Source organism: Lutra lutra, chromosome 2, assembly GCF_902655055.1.
Source record: "Lutra lutra chromosome 2, mLutLut1.2, whole genome shotgun sequence".
Lineage (NCBI taxonomy): Eukaryota > Metazoa > Chordata > Mammalia > Carnivora > Mustelidae > Lutra > Lutra lutra.
The window spans coordinates 87,554,669-87,569,617 of NC_062279.1; the positions used below are offsets into that span (position 1 = coordinate 87,554,669).

Sequence of the window (14,949 nt, forward strand, 5' to 3'; positions counted from 1 at the left end):
TGGATCAGCAAAAATTTTACTACTCTGTCCCTTCTTTCACATTGTGCAATTCTGGGAGCTCTTAAACCAGGATAAGAGGTAAGTGTGCTTTGCGTTTCTCTAAGGATCTGAGGCATCCATCTAAATAAGCATTTCTAGGAATGCAGGTTTAGTGACCCAGGTAATTCTGATTGGAGAAATAAGATTTTACAGAAAGAGCAGAGGGAAGCAAATAAAATCTGTGTGGGGGGTTTGGCTAAAGAAATGCAGAGCTCCTGGAGGGCAGGAGACATGTATTTTCCACCCTTCTCCGCACCCAGAGCCCCAGATTTGTGACCGATAGTTATCTATGGTACACAGGTAATGCCACGAGCAATGTCAGGCGCGGAGGGACAGAGGCGGGGCGGCCTCTGTCTAGTCGCGGGGTAGCACGGCGGCTAGCTCTGTCACTCCGAGATAACGTAGTGGTGAGATGCAGGGCCAGGACACAGCTCCTCCCGGCCTCCCCCCAGAGTGCCGCTCGAACCTTCTGAAGCTGCCAGTTGCCAAATGAAATCCGAAACCCTGGGCTGCGTCTGAGGGCTGGCCCGCTCAGTTGTTCCAGCCTCTTGTACTGTATATTTACACATTCACACACAATCACTCTTTCTAACTTCTGGGACTCTTTGCGCAACTGCTAGGATTTCTCAAGTGCATGTGGCAACTCAGCCCAGCTCCGGGGGAAACCGGCGGGGCTCCGGAGGGTCTCCAAGGCCCGGGGAGCTGTCAGGACTGCGGCGGGGACAGGAGAGGCTCGAGGCGTGGGCGGTGGTGGGGGGAAACACCCACAACTTTCCACCCAGCCACAGCTCTTTTGGACGCTGAGCATTTCCTCCGAAGCCACAGCTGCGGAGCCACCAAGTGCATGGGGCGCAACACTTCCCCTTGTTGTGGGAAGTAAAGTACCCGTCCCTCCTCCCTTTTTCTTCTCCTTTTCCTTTGGCTTGTCCTGGGAGCCTTTCTCTTTTTTGGAGCAGCCGCCGTTCGCGTCTGTCGTGTGCTCTGAGCAGGGTAGGTGACGCTATACGGGGGTGTGCTCCGGGGCCACCGCGGGAGGCTGAGGTGTGACCCGGGGGTGCCGGGGGCGGGGGCTGCAGGCACAGCTGCCGGACACAGGGAAGGGAGCTGCTGGGGGCGAGGAGGGATCGCCCGGAATCCCGAGCTGGTGCAGAGTGTGTGTGTGTGTGTGTGTGTGTGTGTGTGTGTGTGTGTGCGCGCGCGCGCGCGCCCGCTTGTGTGTATGTTGGGAAAACAATGTTTTTATTTTTAAAAGGAAGAAAAGGCGTAAGCTGGTAGTGTGTGTTTCTGGCCGTAAACATAGATGGAATTAATAAAAATCGTGCAGTTCAGCTCCCTTACTATCCATCCTTCCTCTCCATCCAGCCCCCCACCCCACCCCTCCCTCTCTGTTTCCGCTAGTGTCTTATGAGAGTTTCCTAGATGAGAGGCACACAGAGGTAGATTTTAATAATGAACTCTTTTAGTGCCAATGTAAAATAATAAGGAATCTTTGGTGAATTCTAAGCCACCCAAAAGATTTTGTTTAGATTAAAAAAAAAATAACTTTTTGAAGACATTATCCATCCTCTCTTCAGTATAAATAGGTAATATGTTGTCATTAAAAATATAGCATGGACTATATTTCTTTTATAAGTCCCAAAATTGAAGGGGAGATATTACTCATCGAGTAATATTTCTTAGAGATATTAGGTTTTCAATATCAACTAGTAATAGGGAACCCAGACTCCCTATATGTAATCGATTTCTATTTAATTCATTTGAATTAAAAGATAATCTCCAGACTATTTGTGTTTCCATGATAGTTTTTGTTACTCTCTTTTTTTTAATCTTAGCAAGACATCATCATTTCATCTCTTTCTAAAAAGAGGAAATACATAAATCATGCTAGGTATTTGGAGTATAAAAGTTGTAAGGGGTTTGCTTATGCATAAGTAAAACAATGTGTGTTGCTGTGTCTACTAAGGAAGACAAATTAATTGAAATCTGGGGATATTTACAGTACAGTTAAGAGCTTTACTCAATTACTGAGAAGAAGATGGACAGACAGATTAAATACAAACAATCTGTCCCCTGATTCTAATTAGAACTCAAAACCAACCCTTAAGGGCAAGAATGGAAGTTGGTATTAAGCTGGGCATCATAAAACACAGAGAATTAATACATTAGAAAAAATCAGAAAACAAGTATAAAGCCACATCAGACTCGTTAAGATCTCGATCTCCTTTTTAAATTTCTTAATGCTTCCTCTTCTCTGGGGACATTTCAACTTCTAAGGGAGCCCAATAATACAATTCCCTTTTTTGTCTTCCTTGAGTGCCTGATCTTAGGTAAGAAGTCAAGGAATCTGTTCTTTAGATTCATTACTGAATTGTCAGAGAATTCACCTTAGACATCTTGGGGGACTGAATTATTAGCAAAACTTGAAAAAAAAAACATTTTCTTTCCACTTAAAGGAGTATGTTCTTAGGGGGAAGACCTGTAAGTGGGAATAAGAGATAAACTATAAGTTTTTCAGATCTGGAATTTAGTTTGAGTTATGTGTAAGGAATACACAACTAGTGTGATAAAAAGGAGAATTGGTAATTTTTTTTTTCTATATCTGAAAGGCTGTTGAAACTCACTCTGTTCTTGGCTTTTAACTGTATTATTTTGTTATATTACTTAATCTCAGGGATTTGGGATTGAGAGGTTGATGATTTCTGAGTAATATTCTTTTGTGCTGTGTGTTCTGGTGAATTTGAATCATTTTGAAAATACAACCTGATAGTAAATGAAGAAAATCTAAGTGCTCAAGAAAAAAAATCACTGAAGGAGAAATAGCAGGGTACCCTTTCAGACAAGAGTATAAGCTTTAAAGTATAAAAGAAAAAGTGTTCTGGACTTAAATCTCCAGTGAGATCCTTTCACGTTTCACTTGGTATAGTAATGGCCAAAGCTCTGAGAATTTTTTACTGGTCAGGGCTTTATTTACTGTGTGATCTTGGACTCTCTAGGATGAAGGGTGGGGGTAAGGGAAAGGGCAGGAAGGGTAAGGAATGTGCAACAGGTGGTGATAAGTGTTTTGAGTCTGATTACTTTGCTGCCTTGGCCAAAGCCGAGTTGGTGTTTACCAACAGTGCCTTAGTAGTTTTGTTGTGACCTTCTGGCCCATTCAAGTCTGTTTTCTTTCTGGCTCAATTAGTGTCCGGGTTGGTTTTGTAGGGCTAAGAGCCAGCAGAATTGCTTCAAAATCCAGGCTATGCATTTTGTTTCTGTTTTCAGTGCTCGAAGGGCTGTAGGATCATCTTATTACCTGTAGTTATTTTCCTATGGTATTTTCTGGCTGGTAGTAAAGGGCTGTTTCCTGGTGAGTTGAGCTTATGTAATGTTGATCGCTTCTTTCTGCTAAGTGTCGATTTTCAGTAAAGGTGAGCGCTTCGGAAAAACAAGATGGAGGAGGTGGATAGACCTTGGCTTGGAGGCCCATGGAAGGCATAGCCCCTCAGTTAGTCATACTTGGGTTTGGAGGAGGTTGATGATAACAAGGCATTCATTCCACAATGGTCACATTTTCCTGAGGAAAAAAAAAAAGCCCCTGAGATTTAAAATCCAAAGATGCTTGTTTACTCTTAAATCCATGGCTAAAGGACTAACATTTCTCTCAGACGGAGAAGGGTATTTAAAAATAAAATTGTAAATCGTCAACTTTGCCATGAAGTTAATGCTCTTCATGTGAAGAGTTCAAGCCTCAGACTGAGTCTTGAAAAGGTCACCCATCTTGTTTTGCTACTCGATCTCAAACTTTGTAAGTTGATGGTGGTTTCAGTGGCTAAGTAGAAGCACATTTGGAAATGGGGGGGATTGTTCTGATGAGTTTCAAGGAATGTTCAGTTTTCAGAGGTTATTGTGCACATGTGTGTTTTAAGCAGCATCTACACCCAACCATGGCATTGCTACAATTAATCTTTATAGAGGATAGATCTAGTTGTATCAATCCCTTGTTCTAAAACCTTTGATGGATCCTGGGATCCCAATTATCCTACAACAGTAACTCTAAACTCTTTAGTAGAGTGACAAAAAGCTTTTCAAAACCTTTCTTTTTTAGCTTCTTCTTCCTGCCCAAGGGCTCCTCACTGTTCTCCCTTCTGATATTTTGCTCATGGATTTACATTCTCCAGGAATTCCCTTTGCCTGGAAAGTCCCACTTGATTCTTGGTGATCCACTTCAACTGGAACTTTCTCTGTGAGAATTTACCCAATTCTATGCAGGAAAGAGAAATCATTTCAACTTGTCTGCTTCAATGGTACTTTGAACTTACTTTGAATAATTATTTTGAAAAATTTTTATTAAAATATTATCACCAACCAAATGTAGTGAGTTCCTTACCAGTCATATTGGTGGTAGAGGACCTACCTGCATCCTTGTGCTCAGTCCAGTGTCTGAAACATATAGTAGATACATGTTACTGTTTCCTTAATAAATGGGCAAAGTGATGAATGAATAAAGTACTGGTGGACTCCAATTTATACATAGAGTTTTTTCCCCAAGGGTCCCATTTGAAAAATATCTGTTTGGACTCAAGATTTCATTTTTATCCATAAGTAATAATGCTACAAAATATAATTTGCTTTCTAGACCAGCCCACACATGTTTATTTAATTCCTATAATAGATGGAATTTGTGCTTTTGAAATGATAAAGTGAAAGCAAAGCAAAACAAAAAATGGAATCACCTTTTTCTTTTGAAAAAATAAAAGGTACACTTGAGTTTAAAGATAATAGAAATAGTTCTAATGGATACACATTTTTCACAATTGTTTTTTATATTATACTATAAAATCTGTAATCTATCAAATCCCAGTGGGAGGTCCTGGGTTTGTCTGTGAGGAGTAATAATGGAGTTAAATTTAGAGATTCTGCTGCCTGTGGATGGGCAATCATTTTAATTAATCAAACAAAATAGGAATACTAATTTTGGATATTTAATAATTATCTTGAGTGCTAGTGCTTGAAGGAAGTTGGATTTAATTAAAGGAGAATGCGGAGGTGGATGGAGAGGAGGAAATTCAGAGGGACATCTTTTCTCATGTTACTGATTTTTTACTATATGGATTTTCTTTTAATCTCATTTGGGCACTTAGATCAAACCCAAAGATTTTTCTGGAAAAAAACTGGTCTTACTTTATGGTTATTTCTGCTGCCTGACCTAAAGAAGGGGATTGCTCTCCATTTGAACTGAAATACAAATGGGCTTCATTACATTTTCAGAGCAGTGATGGCTCTGGCACTTGTGTACTTCTACCGTTTGGCACATAGATAATTTTTCAATCAAGGAACCATCGTGCTTGTGTTTTGGTCACCAGCGGGGGACCCCAAACTCAAATTGTTCCTGATGTAGCATCTCTTAGAAAGAGTGGAAAAGCAAGCACTGATATTTAAGAGTAAGAGTCTACTCAGTTTTCTAAATCTTCCATGCATTTTTATCAAATCCTATGACCGGAAGCTTACCTGTCCCATTCACTTGACAACAAATTTTTGTTATGTTGTCTTCATCAAACTGTACTCTAATGCAGTGCCCTAGATTTTACTGAGTCAACATAAAAGAGATAGGATGCGTGGAATATATCGTGACATTTTTTGTTACATATTTCAATATTTCTTACATGAAGATCTCCATAAATTCATTTTTGCTTTTACTGCTTTAAAAAGTGTGCTTCTTCTGGGACGCCTGAGTGGCTCAGTTGGTTGGGCAGCTGCCTTCGGCTCAGGTCATGATCCCGGCGTCCTGGGATCGAGTCCCACATCGGGCTCCTTGCTTGGCAGGGAGCCTGCTTCTCCCTCTGCCTCTGCCTGCCACTCTGTCTGCCTGTGCTCACTCTCGCTTCTCTCTCTATGACAAATAAATAAATAAAATCTTAAAAAAAAAAAAAAAAAAAGTGTGCTTCTTCTGATTAACTTGTATCTTCTGTTAGAACAAAGGAGACTAAGAAATCACCATATTTCCCAGTTTGGCCTGTCACTCAAGAAGCTCAGAGCTAAATCTGATGCTTAGTTGTCCCCTAGTCAAGTTCTTCTTATGACACAGTTCGCATCCTTTTATGCACCTATCATTCCATACCCTTTAACTAAGTTAACTCAAATCCATTATGGAAATAGATTGAATTACCTTCATTTTGTATGGTTTTTACTCTTTTTAGACATGTAGTTAAATATTTATAAATCTCTATCTTGTAACTTCAGTTTAGTATTTTAAGCCAACAATTTTTCCAGGTTTTTTTTTTTTTTTGTGGTTCCTAGAAACATTTGAATACTGTTTTTATAATCTCTGATGGATAAAATAAACTCACCCTAAATGTTACATTTCTTGAAAAACTAAGGAGTCATGTCTGAATAATTTTGAAAATAGATACTTAAGATCAAACATGGGTATTTTTTTCAATACATGTATCACAAATGAATACCAAGTTTTCCCTTGGGGATATTTCTGAGAAACAGAAAACTTTCTTTTTGTTATAGATGAAATCTGTCAGTAAATTGAGACTTAGCCCCATAATTCAGGTTGTTTTCTGCCCACAACATTGAGTTTTCAGAAAACAAAGTAATTTTTCAAGTTTCCTGGTGGGATGAAAATAACTGTCATTTTATCTTGAAAGTTGTTTTTTTTTTTTCTTTCTTTGAGTCTCACAGACTCTCATAATAGTCACTCTAATGAATTAAGTACCTACTAAGTACTCCACAAGATTCTTTTACATATATGACTTGTAATTCTTGAAGTAGTTAGAAGTCATGAGTAATTCCAGCAATAATATCTGTTCTCTCTAATTCAGGTATTATTATTCCCATTACATGAGAATGTTTAGGCTTGGAGAGAAAAAGAAACTCACCTAAGGTAACTTAGAAGTGATAGAGAGTCAAGAGCAAAAACTATGTCTGCCTAAGTCTGGATAGCTGGCTATTTTTACTGTATTATCTCCCTCTTGGTCTTCTTCTCTTCAGTTATTAATTTTAAAGTCATAAAAATCTGTGTGTTTTAGAAGTTTGATGTACAGTACAGACCCTGGTCTCAACATGGTCTCCATGAACTGGCTTTGGAAATTTCTTATGGCTCTTTCAGGTGACAGTATTCTTGTGCTGATTTGGGACCCCTGGGGTTGGTTACCACTACAAAGGTTGTCCTATGAGAGAAGAGACTCTAGCAACCTCAGACTATTAACTGAATCAATCTGTAGTGATCAACCTGATCAGAGAATTTTCTGGTAAGAAGTAAATAGAAAAGGTATGATCCATGATATTTTAGTTATCTGTCCCCATGACTTAATTCCCGTATATGGAACGTATACCTCAGGAACTCTGTGACCAAGAGGTGAAGGTGGAGGAAGGGGAAGATGCAAGTGGTCAGTGGTCTGAGGGCTAGAGACCCAACTTAGGAAAGCTGAAATGTAGCAGGAGAGGGTGATTTTTCTGGATGGAGCAACTATGAAGGGGAGAAAAGTTGAGTCGGTGGTAGTACTTACTGGTCACACAAAAGTGAAATGAGCAACAAAGGAAGTGATTCCCAAGCCAGTCTTTCTCAAGGAAGGACATTCACTATAGGAATTGTTGAAATGCATCTCACTCCTCTTTGCAAGACTCAAAAAGGACTTCTCCATCCTTCTTGAGGGGTCATCTTTGATTGTATCATTGTTTCCCATACAATGGTTTAAAAATGTCTCATATGAAGGAACTTGGTAGCAAGAAAAGATGAGCCAGAGAAGTCGAGAGAGCCTGATGTTATCTTGTTGCACTATGTTTCATAAACCTAGAATTTAGCTACATGAGTACCACCTTCAGAGTTTCATTTGGTATCCAAATCCCATTATGGTTTATCTGTTACTATAAAATAGTCAATGCAGTGTTGATGATTTTATATAAAGGCATCTATGGGGTATACAAAAGGCTTCCACCTTCTCATAATTGTGATTTGCTGATTAATGACTTCATCTTTTGGTAAAAACTTACAATTTCATCATAGAATAACTTTTCTGTATCTTTGGGTTTAGGTTCAAGTTGGCAGATTCCATGGTGGAGCATTGGTTTTTGGTCCCTAAAGACAGGCAAAAGCCACAAGGAATTGTCTGGTTGAGGAGTTCTGAGAACTTCTACACAACAGATGGAACTGCCAGAAAGGATAAATGGGAGAAGGAACATAGTAAGGTCATAGGATAACCTTATATCCTCAGAAGGCAAGGAAATAAGAGAAAGAGCAAATCCAGAGACAACACTGGGAACTAGACGCCAATGGAAGGGAGGCTGTGTATGGTATGGCAACTGAGCATTTGGTGTCTGTCTAATAATAGATAACAATTATTGAAGCCTTACTATGTGCTTAATTATGCCAAACCCTTGTCATGGGTCATCATCCCTTTTAATCCTCACAGCTCCCATGTGGGCAGGCCCTATTATTATCGCTCTTTTATAGATGGGAAAACTGAAACTTGGAGAGGCTTAATAACTTTTACCAAAATCACACAGCTAAGTAGTAGATCTGGGATTCAAAACTGAAACATCTCACTCTAAGGCAACAATCTTTGTCATTATGCTCTAGAATTAGGCCTCTGTTCCAACATGGCTCTGATGTGCACAAACCTTGTGACCTTGGGCAAGTTGTGTTAATCTTCTTGAACCAGATTTCCTCTCTGTGAATACGGGCATTTAATAATACCCACTTCAAAACGTTATCATGGTTTTTTAATTTATGGAGTGGGAAACGCTTGTAAAGAGACTGGAAAGGTCTCTGGCAACTGATATCAATGCATGTTAACAGTTATTATTATTAAATTAAATGATGAACATGGGACTCCTGAGCAGTACTTTTCAAGCAGGAGTTCTTGATCGATCAGTGTTCATGAAATCAAATTCTTTTTAAATGAAAAGGAATAGAAAAAGATGGAATGGAATGGGAAAAAAATCAGGTTTTGTCATATATAGTAAAAGGAAGAATTGTATCATACGTTTTAATGTCCGTTTTGTGTATACGCACATCTCACACATTGGGTAAAAATGAAAAAAATATATGTTTCTGATTATTAACTGTCCAAAAAACGTTATTTAAAAAAATCATTTATTTTTTTTTTAAAGATTTTATTTATTTATTTGACAGACAGAGATCACAAGTAGGCAGAGAGGCAGGCAGAGAGAGAGGAGGAAGCAGGCTTCCCGCTGAGCGGAGAGCCCGATGCAGGGCTCAATCACAGGATCCTGGGATCATGACCTGAGCCGAAGGCAGAGGCTTTAACCCGCTGAGCCACTCAGGTGCCCTTAAAAAAAAATCATTTAAAGTAACATTTTTGAAAGTATGGTCCAGGAACCAGTAGTGTCAGTTTCACCGGGAACTTGTTAGAAATGCAAATTATTGAGCCCCACCTGCACCCATTCATGTATGTTTTAACAAGCCCTCCAGGTGATTAAGGACAATTATGTATTCAAAAGTGGTATTTGGAATTCATGAAAAAATTAGATAAGGCTATATGTAAATTATTTAAGACTAGTTAAGAGCACATGTTGTATTATATTGACTAAGAATTTAAATTTTCCGCAGAATGCCTGCTTGTGCTGTGTGACTTGTTTTCTGTACCTGTTTCCCCAATTTTTTCTACGCTGCCTGCTCACAGCACAGGTGTGTAAGTCCCATAGATCCTGTGCTTTCTTCTAGCCCTATAAGATTAAAAGTTAAAATTCTTTGTAAGTATTCTTTGTAAGTAGCTCTGAGCCCTGAATATCTAGGTTGTGTTCAGTTTGAACTGTTTTAATGATAGTAGTCCAGATGCCTAACAGCTGCAAAATTAGGAATTAAATTAAGAACTCATAAAACTGCACTTAACATTTTACTAATGGAGATATTTATTTTGAAAAGCACACGCAAACGAGAAGACACTGACAATCTCCTTAATGTAAAACTAATACTGATGATAAAAAAACCGTTTTGGCAAAAATGAAAGTGATATAAATTTTTATCCTGGAATATTTTCCCCTTCTAAGGAAACAGTGAAGGTGTTTAAGATATTTATGTATTGTATGACATTACTGTTAAGAGAGAGTGGATGCTATTGCATTGACTGGTCTTTATTCATTATTGTGTTTAATGTAATTTATTGTTGTATTTGGTTTTCAGTCAGAGGGTGTGTTTGCTCTAAGACTTAAAAATATACTCTTTGAAGACACAGCATCCAAATTCACTAGAAAAGACCTGAGGACTTACTTTGACATTTAAAAAAAAAAAAAAAGAGGGGGAGCTCCTGGGTGGCCCAGTCAGTTAAGTGTCTGCCTTTGGCTCAGGTCATGATCCAGGAGTCCTGGGATCCAGCCCCGCATAGGGCTCCCTGCTCAGTAGGGAGCTGGCTTCTCCTCTGCCCTCTGACCCTCCCTGCCGCTTGTGCTCTCTCTGTCTCTCCCTCTTGCTCTCATTCTGAAATAAATAAATAAAAGTTTCTGAAAAAACAAATATTCCTTTGGATTTTTAAAATTCATTTAAAAATTGTTTTCCCTTGGATTTTTAAAAAGTAGCTTTTCAGTGGGTATCTATTAGCATTTTAAGTGTTTAGTGATGTGTGAAAATATTTTTCAGGACAAAAGTGTCAGGAAAAATGAAAGTTTCCTTTCTGGCTCACCACAGGTGAAATCTCATGTTTGACAGTAGCTTGAGAGGTATTTCCAAAGATCCTGTCCTGCTTTGCATTCTGTGGTTGGAGAGGAGTGGAAGTGGAAGAAAAGGAGGAGGTTGTGGGCTGGATCCTGCTTCTGGTAGTAATTAGCATCTGTGAACTCAGGCAAATCATGTCGTTTTTCTGGACTTTAGTCTCCTTCTCGGTAAAATAAAGGGCTTGTAATAAATACTTTCTAAGGTTGATCCAGCCCTGAAGAAGTTTCTGTTGCTAAACAGTCATGTGTTCCTTTTGAGCAATTTTGGTTAAGAATATGGCTACGTGTCTACACTGGCAGGGCTTAAAAATATGTTTGACTTTATGGAGGAGTGAGGATCTGGAAACCTTACAGATTGGTTACTTGACAAAATTTAGCTTGACCTTAACCTTGACACATTTCATATACCAAGGAGTTAGCTTTCATCAGCTTTGGGGTTGGGGGCATAGGTGATACCACTCACCAGGTGGCATTTGAATGTCTGAGGGTGTTCTCAGTCATCCCAAAAATGGGGTGAACTGGTATTTAGTGCCCAGGGGTCAAAAGTGCCACACATCTTGTAATGTGTGGGCCAATCCCTCACTACAAAGAAGCTTTCCTCCCAGGATGGCAAGAACATTCCCATCAGGAACCAGCAAATAAGTTAAAGGATTCATCTTTAACTCCATTATTTTATGAAATCATCTGGGAAATTGGAAGTGAAGTTGTACACTTTCTGTGGGTTCAGTACCACAAATGCAAACAATATCTATTCTTGGATGACAACTGGTGTTTTTGATGCATGGGAGAGAATAGTCTCCAGCTCCCTGCACTATATATTGACTATGCAGTAAGAAAAGCAGTGAGAAAGCCCAGCTTTGTTAGTATGGTGTGCAAAGATAACTTGAAAACACACTAGGAATAGTTGCTTTGAGTATGAAGTTGCTAGTTTCCTCATGACAGCCATATTTTTTAATGAAATGGCTTATAGAAGTTTCCATTCAATGCAAGCAGACATTTCTTGGGTCCAAATAAATGTTCTGAGGAAGGCAATAAAGGCATAGATCTGATTCTTCATGATGAGAAATACCACCTGCCTAACAGTTCTATACATGACGATGCGTGACACGAGCTCTTCTTACTCACCCTCTGGCCGCTTCAGTCCTTGGGTTGGCCTCGCCATATTCTAGGGCAGGTTAAGGATGGAATCCATTCAGCAAGAGTGACTCATCCAGGGCAACCTCCAGAACTTTGGTAATGTTTTCAAATTTGATGTGAACTTTGCTTTGGAATCCCTTAAGTCACAGGATCAGTTTATTAAAATTATTCATCTTTTTAATCTTCTTGCACTTGTCAAGTCCCTGGTTTGTTAATGTGATCTGTATACTTTTAAACTAATACTTTATCTTCAGCTCTTAGACACTGTGAATAGAGAAGGAGTTGGATGGATAAAACTGTTGTCGAGCAAACCGAAGCCGACCTATTATTTTCCAGGAGTGAAAGGGAACCCCTGCTTTTCCTTTCTTTTGTCAACCTGGGACTTAATACCTATAGGAGAAGGGGGAAAGGGAAGTGAAGTTGAATTGTGTAACTTTTCTTTTCCCATAAATTTGGTAAATTAGATTTCAGGAGAAGGCTAAAATTACAGAATTGAAAAAAAAAACCCCTTTCGGTTACCTTTCATGCTCATTATCCATGCTAGGCCTCCATCATTAACAAAAGTTACATGCTACATTCCCCTTGGAATGAATTTTTTGGACATCAGAACAAAAACCCACTTAGCAAACAGCTATAACCATTCTACCTCAATTTGATATAGAAAATGAGTTTAAAGTGATGTAGATGATTTGAGGTTTTCCCAGAATATAGAGTCAGGGATGCCTGGGTGGCTCAGTTGGTCAAGCGGCTGCCTTCAGCTCAGTCCCACCGTCCTGGGATCGAGCCCCACATCGGGCTCCTTGCTCATTGGGGAGCCTACTTCTCCCTTTCCCTCTGCTTGCTCGTCTGCCTGCTTGTGTTCTCTCTCTCTCTGTCAAAGAAATAAAATTTAAAAAAAAAAAAGATTATAGAGTCAGGACAAGGCAGATGAGGTTCTTGGGTTTTGGGGACCAGTTTCCCTACCCCACTGCCCTATTCCCCAGAGGCCCTCCTCACCTTGAGGTCTCTGAGACAACTAGCTACCAATGCTAGCCTAAGGCAGCCAATGCATATAATGAACTACTTCCTGTGTTCTGCAAGAAGAAAGGGACTAGTTAAATAACATCTGGCAAAATTGAGAAAAGAGTCACTCATGATTTTTGGTGTTCAGTTGTTCAGGTGTGGAATTGTGGCTGAGAAAAGAACAAGTGAATATGTAATTCCAATTTTAAAAAGCATTTTTACTGAGCCCACATTCACCCCTAAAGGTGGCTGGAAAATATACCACGTTAAAATCAAGGTGTAACTTATAATATTTTCTGGCTTTAGTTACATTTTAAAACTAATTCTTTGTGATGATATTAATTACATTGAACCCATTTAATATGAATGTTCTCAACACACGGTAGAGTCTCATTTGATTCAGTCCTCAAACCACACTACAGTTGCACATTCTTCTCTTACATTATGCTGTTCATATTTTTGAGGAACGATGACCTAAGTAAGCCTGATGATATTAAATAGCTAAAGGATTTCATGCAGCAAACAAAACCAAGAATTAACAAAAACCTGGTTAATCTCTTTAAGTGCTGCCTTACAGAGTCAGATAATCACAGAAGGTGAGAAAATGGGACGGGGGAGCTGGAGAAGAGGCTTCAGCTCACGGCAACTGCTGTGTAAAGTTGAGAAACAGGGAGCCTTCTTTCTGTGCCTTGCTTTTATTATCTCTCTGTTTGCGGTCCCATCCTCTACTGTTTAATTTGTGGAACATTCCAGGGAGTATCCTTAGCTTCCCTGACGTGAGTCTGTGACCGGGGCTTGAAGGCTCTGAAGGACTCCTTCGGAAACAGGGGAGGACAAATAGAGCAAGCTGGCTGGGTAGCCCTTGGCTCAGCTGGTTGAGATGGACTTTTCCGTGGGAGCAGGGGAGACCTTCGTGCCACTGAGCCGTGTGGTACCAATGCCTGCCTCCTCATGCAGCTTTGCAGGCAGTTCTAAAGAGTGTAGGATGCCATCTCAGAGAAGTGGGGGTTACTGCTGTATCTCAAAAGAGAGAATGCACTAAATGCTTGGACTTCCTTCACCCCTTTGCATGAGGCTCTGTGGTATTACATCTGGGACTTTGCTTATAATATATTTATTTTCAAGCAAGAATAGCACATTAGTGGCTAGGGATAGTTCTTATTTGTTTCGCAAAGAACCCTCTGAACAAATGCATAACAATAATAATAGTGGCATACTTTTTGCTGCTGTTTTCTGTTTGTTTGATGGAATAAAGGTTTTGTTAATGTCTTAGAGCCACTAAATAAAACAAAATTATATTGAACTATTTGGTGGAAATGCCAAGCAATTAGTGCAAGGTATCATTAATGAACTGTATTATTAATGCGAAAGGCTAACCTAATTCAGAAAGAGTAAATGATATGTAAAGGTCGAATTACCATGAGCCTGGAAGGGGCGGGGAGGGAGGGTAGGTGTAAAGGGACAGAGAATAAGTAAATACACATGTGAAGTTAAGGTGGAACGGATTGGAACTGCTGGTGATGTTTCCTAGGAGTCTGGGACGTGCTGAGTTAGAGCTGGTGCTGCTGTTCGTCAAGGTTGTCAGGGAACAGACTGCTTAAGGGATTGGAGATTGATTCCCGATACCGGTGTTGGCCCATAAATGGTAACCAGAATAATTAGGACTGTGTTTACAGACTTGGCGACAGGAAGCAAAAGCCCCTGGTAACTTACTTCTAATGGACCAAGTTAAATTTTTATCTTAAATCTGAGTTTTGAGTTGGAACAAAGGTATTAGCTGGTTTTTCTTGAGTTGGTAGTTCCTTCACCTTGTGGCTTTCTGTTATGCCATTGTGAAGTTTCCAGAGAACTCTCTTAAGAATGCATTCACGTAGGAATCCCTCCATCTGCCTGCTTTCTGAAAGACTGAATTCGGTGCCGTGGGTGATTTTAATCAGAGGCAGGGAAGCACTATTATTTTTTGACTTTATTAAGAACTATAGTAAACAATTCAGCCATAGGATGTTTGTTTTGCAGTTTTGGGGAAGTTATTAACCTGGCAGCCCAACTCCTCTTCCAATAGTGCCCTTACCCCTGTGGTCTGGGTGTAGCAATTTGTTTATGGTAAATAGGGGG

General features: G+C 39.7%; 1 protein-coding gene across 1 annotated transcript in view; it reads left to right on the plus strand.

Annotated features, from left to right (window-relative positions):
- Positions 1 to 641: 641 nt before the first annotated feature.
- ARHGAP24 (Rho GTPase activating protein 24) overlaps positions 642 to 14,949 on the plus strand; it is a 531,966-nt gene continuing 517,658 nt past the window's right edge. The window contains exon 1 of the mRNA XM_047717878.1: positions 642 to 1,029. The gene's annotated coding sequence lies outside the window, so the exon portion shown is untranslated. The remainder of the gene's footprint in view (positions 1,030 to 14,949) is intronic.